The sequence below is a fragment of the Nomascus leucogenys genome, chromosome 5, assembly GCF_006542625.1.
Source record: "Nomascus leucogenys isolate Asia chromosome 5, Asia_NLE_v1, whole genome shotgun sequence".
In the NCBI taxonomy this organism is placed as follows: domain Eukaryota; kingdom Metazoa; phylum Chordata; class Mammalia; order Primates; family Hylobatidae; genus Nomascus; species Nomascus leucogenys.
In genome coordinates, this window is record NC_044385.1 from 116,192,055 (window position 1) to 116,197,924 (window position 5,870).

A 5,870-nucleotide genomic window follows, 5' to 3' on the forward strand; every position below is an offset into this window, starting at 1 on the left:
CTTTCTTTTCTTTTTTCTTTCTTTCTTTCTCTCTCTCTTTCTTGCTTTCTTGCTTTCTTTCTTGTTTCATTCTTTTTTTTTTTCTTGGAGAGAAAAAGGGTCTCACTCTGTTGCCCAGGCTGGCCTCAAACTTCTGGCCTCAAGCCATCTTCCCACCTCAGCCTCCTGAGAGACTGGTCCCCCACTGCACTCAGTCTTTTTCTTCTTTCAAGCATCACATACCCTTTGGTTTCTGCCTGGTTTGGGTCACGCTCCTGTGTCTTCAACCAGTTACTTTCTTAAAAAAAAATAATTTGTCTGGAAAGCATAATTGTCTTTGGAAGAAGCTTTAATTTTCTATATGATATCCTAACATTTCCAGAAGCTAGACCTGTCATCTACTTTTTACAAATTCACAGAAATATTTTAGCTGCAATCTGTTAAGAACACTGTCTTTTTCCACACTGACTTCCATTCTATCACACCTCTACTTGAGCAGGGTGGTATTAGAGTGGTTGCAGGCATTTTAGGGGCCTGGCAAAGAGAGTGAAATTGGCAATACATATAGTTTGAATTCACTGGCATATATTTAGGTGGTTCTTAAGTATACTATATTCTTTCTAGCCTGTGAGTGAAGAACTTTCAGGAATAATTTTACTACCCACTTCACTTTCTTAGCTGGTATAATAACCTGAGTGTATAGTGCCAGAGATTACCTAGCTATGGAAGTATATGGGTAGTGGAAATAAGATTTGAAATGTGCAGAATCATCAGATATTCCATGAGATATCATCTCTGTCAGAAGATTTTCTCTTCCAGTTGTACTTGACGGTGCAGTATATATACTTATTGATGTCATACATAAAGATAGATCTATAAGAATCATACATACGGAATTTACCAGAACCCCGTTATTTGTAGTTGACAAACCTTTAGAACTCTAATGAACGGTGAATTTTTCTTCATGTGAAATCATGTTTTGTGATCACAACTATCAATAAAAAATATCAAAATTCAAGAAGGAAACACAAGTTACCTATTTCTTCTGCAGTAATTATATTTTTAAAATACTTGTTTTAAAAAGATAATGGGTTCCATTAAAACTGAGTCAAAATTGTAAACAACAAGAAGTTTAACAGAGTGAGTTGTTATTTCTCTGGAATTTATGGTATTCAAGCTGATGTTGATCAGCTTTTTGACAGTTATAAAATGTAATGATATATTTCTGCATTCTAAATATATATTTTCCTCTATATCTAATTTTATGTTCATAATTCTGTCTTACTTTAAACCCTCCACTGAATGCACAATAATCAGTAGTTACAAAACCTGGATTCACTCCTGGATGACATATTTCAGTTTGTCTGCATATGCAGTTGATATGACAGCTGGAGATCCTCTTTCCCCCAAGTCTCTTACCTTGATACCACACAGATCTTCAGTCCTCAGAAATAACCATAAAAAACCTGCATTGCCAGGCACAGTGACTCATACCTGTAATCCCAGCACATTGGGAGGCAAAGGCAGGAGAACTGATTGCTTGAGGCCAGGAGTACGAGACCAGCTTGGACAACATACAGCAACCCATCTCTACAAAAGAAAAAAAAAATTAGCTGGGCATAGTTGCATGTGTCTATAGTCCCAGCTGCTAGGGAGGCAGAGATGGGAGGATCCTTTGAACCCAGGAGTTCCAGACTACAGTGAGCTATGATCAGACCACTACCCTGCAATGTGGGTGACAGAGCAAGACTCTGTCTCAAGAAAAAAACAAACAAAATCCCTGCATTAACAGAGTTTGGTTTTTAACATCCCATGGAATATTCATCATAAAAGAAATTAAATTTAATTATAAAAACATAAACATATACTTGCTTTTGAGCCTGAGATAAGTACTCATTATGGAGGCTTAACATCCACAAAACTAGTCAAGAGTGGAGCCGAGTTTCACATTTAAGTCTTTGAGTTTCACAGAGTCTTTGATATGGGAATAATGAAAATATAGATGTTGTGCCAACTACATTTGCCATCTATGTGTATTCCTGAAGTCCTTTTGAATATAACAATATATACATGTGAGAATTCATAGTCTTGTGAGAGAAGATACTTTTGAGAAATGAAATTATAGCCTTTATTTTTTGTTTTATATAGCAAATATTTATATGATATACAAGCTACCTTTATGAGTTTTTTAGAAATGTTAGTAATATAATCTTTGTAACAATTTGATGAGATAGTTATTGTTTTATTTTCTTTTGCAGTGTCAGGAACTGTGAAGCATTGGAGATTTTACCTTGCTTTCTAGTTAGCCTGCCCAGTTTCATAGATGCTGACAGAAAACACAAATGTGAAGGGTCAGAGACAGAAAACTTCATTACTATGGTGTGGCAGCTGCAAGAACTTCAGGTTCACCTCAGTTTCACTTGCTGTCCCCAACCCAAGTCCCATGAGGGAGATGGTTAGGTAGGGGCCAGGCAAACGCTGTACAGTGTGGGTTTGGATAAAAAATAAGCAGCACTAAGCTCAGTAAAAGCTGTCTTACTAGGTTGGTGCAAAAGTTATTGCAGTTTTTGCCATCAAAAGTAATGGCAAAAACCACAATGACTTTTGTGACTGCAATCAAACCTGCCCAAAGGTTTGGGAGGGAGGGAGTCATTAATCTATATTGTTCTAATCAGGAAACAAATCTGCCTTATGACCCACAGGGAGACCCTGTCACTATTTTGCAAGACTGTTTGCTTTCTAAATATCCTTGAAAAGTTGCCAAGACAAAATCTGTCACTAGATGTGTGGGGGTGCCATGAAGAATTGTCCCTTAACATACAGATGAGGAAACAGAAGTTAAGTAAGTTTTCCATGATGCGACGCTTCCATTAGTAAGTGGCAGAATTGGGATTACAAACCTGGAAAGGCAGGCTCCAGAGCTCATGTTCTTAACCACTGCTCCTCCTTCTTTGTAGTACCGCTCCAAGTGTGAGCAGGTGCATCACTGAAGGCCAAATTGATTAATCAACTTGACTTTCTGTTAGGTGTCAGGTACTAAAGTGCTTTTCTGGGGAGGGGGTTAGAGTAAAGGGTTCCCAAGGGAGATATTCTAAGCCTACTTGTAAATTAGTAGGAATCTGTCGCCTAAATACATCTAGGAGATTTTCTCTTTTATTTCTCAAAATCCTAACAGATAGGGCTGCATCAGACTTACCTTCTTCTCTACCTAGGAGCATAGTCTTCATGAAACGATTTTTCACACAAATAGTGTTGGTTCTGCAAATAACACAAAGCAACAGACTCATAAAATCTTGTACTAAAAGGGGTCACTGGCTGTCCTTATAAATTAACAAGTAAACAACCTAAGGCCTAAAGCAGTTGAATGAAATGCTCACAGCCATACATTTGGTAAGGAACAAAATCAGCATAAGAGAACTTCTGCTTTTTAACTTTAGTTCTGTGTGCTTTCCACCATACAGTGAAAATGAGCCACAGAGTTCTACATCTTATGCTGTTTTCTATCCCCAAACTGTTTGAAAAACTGTATCACAAGTCTTGTTAAGCACTAAGGAGCAACCCAAGAAAAAAATTAGAACTGGATATATTTTTTTTTAGTCTAAAGACCAAGAGTATAAAAGCCCAGATCTAATTAATGGATTTTTAAATATCTCTAAGTTTTAACTGTACTCAAATTACTCACCAAGACAAGAAACATTTTCTGGATCTAGTAAAGCAATTACAGAAACAAATACCTTCTCTTTAGTAAAAGGAAGAAGTCCCAGGAAGAAGTCCTATTTATATATTCCCCTAGAGGCTTTTTTTTTTTTCCTCTGGAAATGAGTTTTAAGGAGAAATGAAATTTTGGGACTGGATGACTCAATTATGTAAATGCACTAATTATATATGGAACAGATCCTATTTCATATGTTTTCTTTTTTCTTTTTCTCTTTCTAACTAGAAGTATTTTTAGATACATGTGTTGTCCAGGGTTCCAAGGGGGTGAATGTTCTACATATGTGCAACATGTAGAAATACAGTTCCATTAACTGTGTCCTCTATAGCTCTTCTATGTATGGCTATTTCATAATAGGTAATATAATTTTAGTATCAGTGAGATGCATTACTGAAAGTTTCCACAGACCTTCCACCTAATTTGAAAACACTACACTATTATAGTCTCGTAAGTAGATTATTAGGTTTAAGTTTATGCTAGAGGAAGTTTAAAAGCTGATATTCTTCCTCTACAGGATCATGACCATTACTGTTCTTTAAAAACCAAATGTGCTGGCTGGGCGCCGTGGCTCATGCCTGTAATCCCAGCACTTTGGGAGACCAAGGCGGATAGATCACCTGAGGTTGGGAGTTCGAGATTAGCCTGACGAACATGGAGAAACCCTGTCTCTACTACAAATAAATTAGCCGGGCATGGTGGCGAATACCTGTAATCCCAGATACTCAGGAGGCTGAGGCGGGAGAATCGCTTGAACCTGGGAGGCAGAGGTTGCATTGAGCCAAGATCGCACCATTGCACTCCAGCCTGGGCAACAAGAGTGAAACTCCGTCTCAAAACAAAAACAAAAAACCAAATGTGCTGCACTGTTGGTAAATTAATACCACTGTTTGAGGTATCTTTTTTTTTTTTGTCTGAATCAAAGATTTTTATTGATTCTTCTGCCAAACACAACTGATTTCCATCTACAATTACTTTTTAAGGTAAAAGTCAACTGAACAAAGAGCTGGGACTTTGGGCTCTGGAATGTGATTACACACTGACTTAGAAATGCAGGACCTCAGGGTGGGGTCTAGTCAGGCTGGCCGCAGCAGGGCACGAACCTGCCTCAGTGGGCCTTCTCCAAGAACGCTCTGCAGCACCTGACACACTGCTGGTACACCGTCTCAAAGTCAGAGTCATTCCCGTTATAGGGATCTTCAATAGTAAGTTGTTTTTGTGGGTCATAGCTCCCAAGTAGTTCAATTTTAGCTTTGCAGGTTTTAACTTGATTACTTTTTCTATTCAAATCTCTCAGATTGCTTTCATCCATACATAGTATATAATCAAATGTGGCAAAATCTTCTTTGGTAACCTGCTGGGCAACGTGGCTCATGGGAATGCTGTGCCTCTTCATGCAGCTCTGCCCTCAGTAGTCGGGGGGTTCCCTATCTCATACCCGGAAGTTGCCGCGCTGTCTACCCTCCAATTCTCTGAGATGTTTTGATCGGTTACAAGTTTCCTGAAAACTGCTTCTGCAATAGGTGATCGACAAATGTTACCCAGACACACAAACAGCACGGATTTGGTAGCCTGTTCCGCCATCTTCCCGCGCGCAGAGGCGCCGAGAGACCGCGACGTTCCGCCCGCTGACGCGGCGCAGGCGCACTGCCCGAGGTATCGTTTTTTAAATCAGGATACACTTGTGTATATATAACTATATCATCTAGATATTGATATATATCATAAATCTATATCATGTCTAAAATATATCTCTACCTCGTATGTATGATATAGATATATGTCATATACATATGATAAGGCAGAACAGTAATGCCACTATATGGTTATTTTTGAAATACATAATTTATATTTTAAAAGAATAGAAATATTCTTCTGAAAGAACATTTGAAAGAACCCCTGGAACTCATTTCAAACATTATTGTAAAGTAGATGAAATCGGTTTTCAAGGATCTCTGTCTCAGTTCCTCCCTGCTCTTTATTCAACGGGCCCATGCTCTTCCATTCACATTTTTCATTTCCTAAATTGAAACCTCCTCTAAGTTGCCTAATTGAATATGTTATAGCCAACTCATATTTCAAGAATATGCATCACAGGAAGTTATTTTGAAGGAGGGATAAAAAGCTATAAAAAACTTTAAATTGAAAGGATTAAGGCCCAATATTTGCCTGTCCTGCA

At 38.2% G+C, this 5,870-nt stretch overlaps 1 pseudogene; it reads right to left on the reverse strand.

Annotated features, from left to right (window-relative positions):
* Positions 1-4,689: 4,689 nt before the first annotated feature.
* Positions 4,690-5,334, reverse strand: LOC100593628 (annotated as a pseudogene).
* Positions 5,335-5,870: the final 536 nt, after the last annotated feature.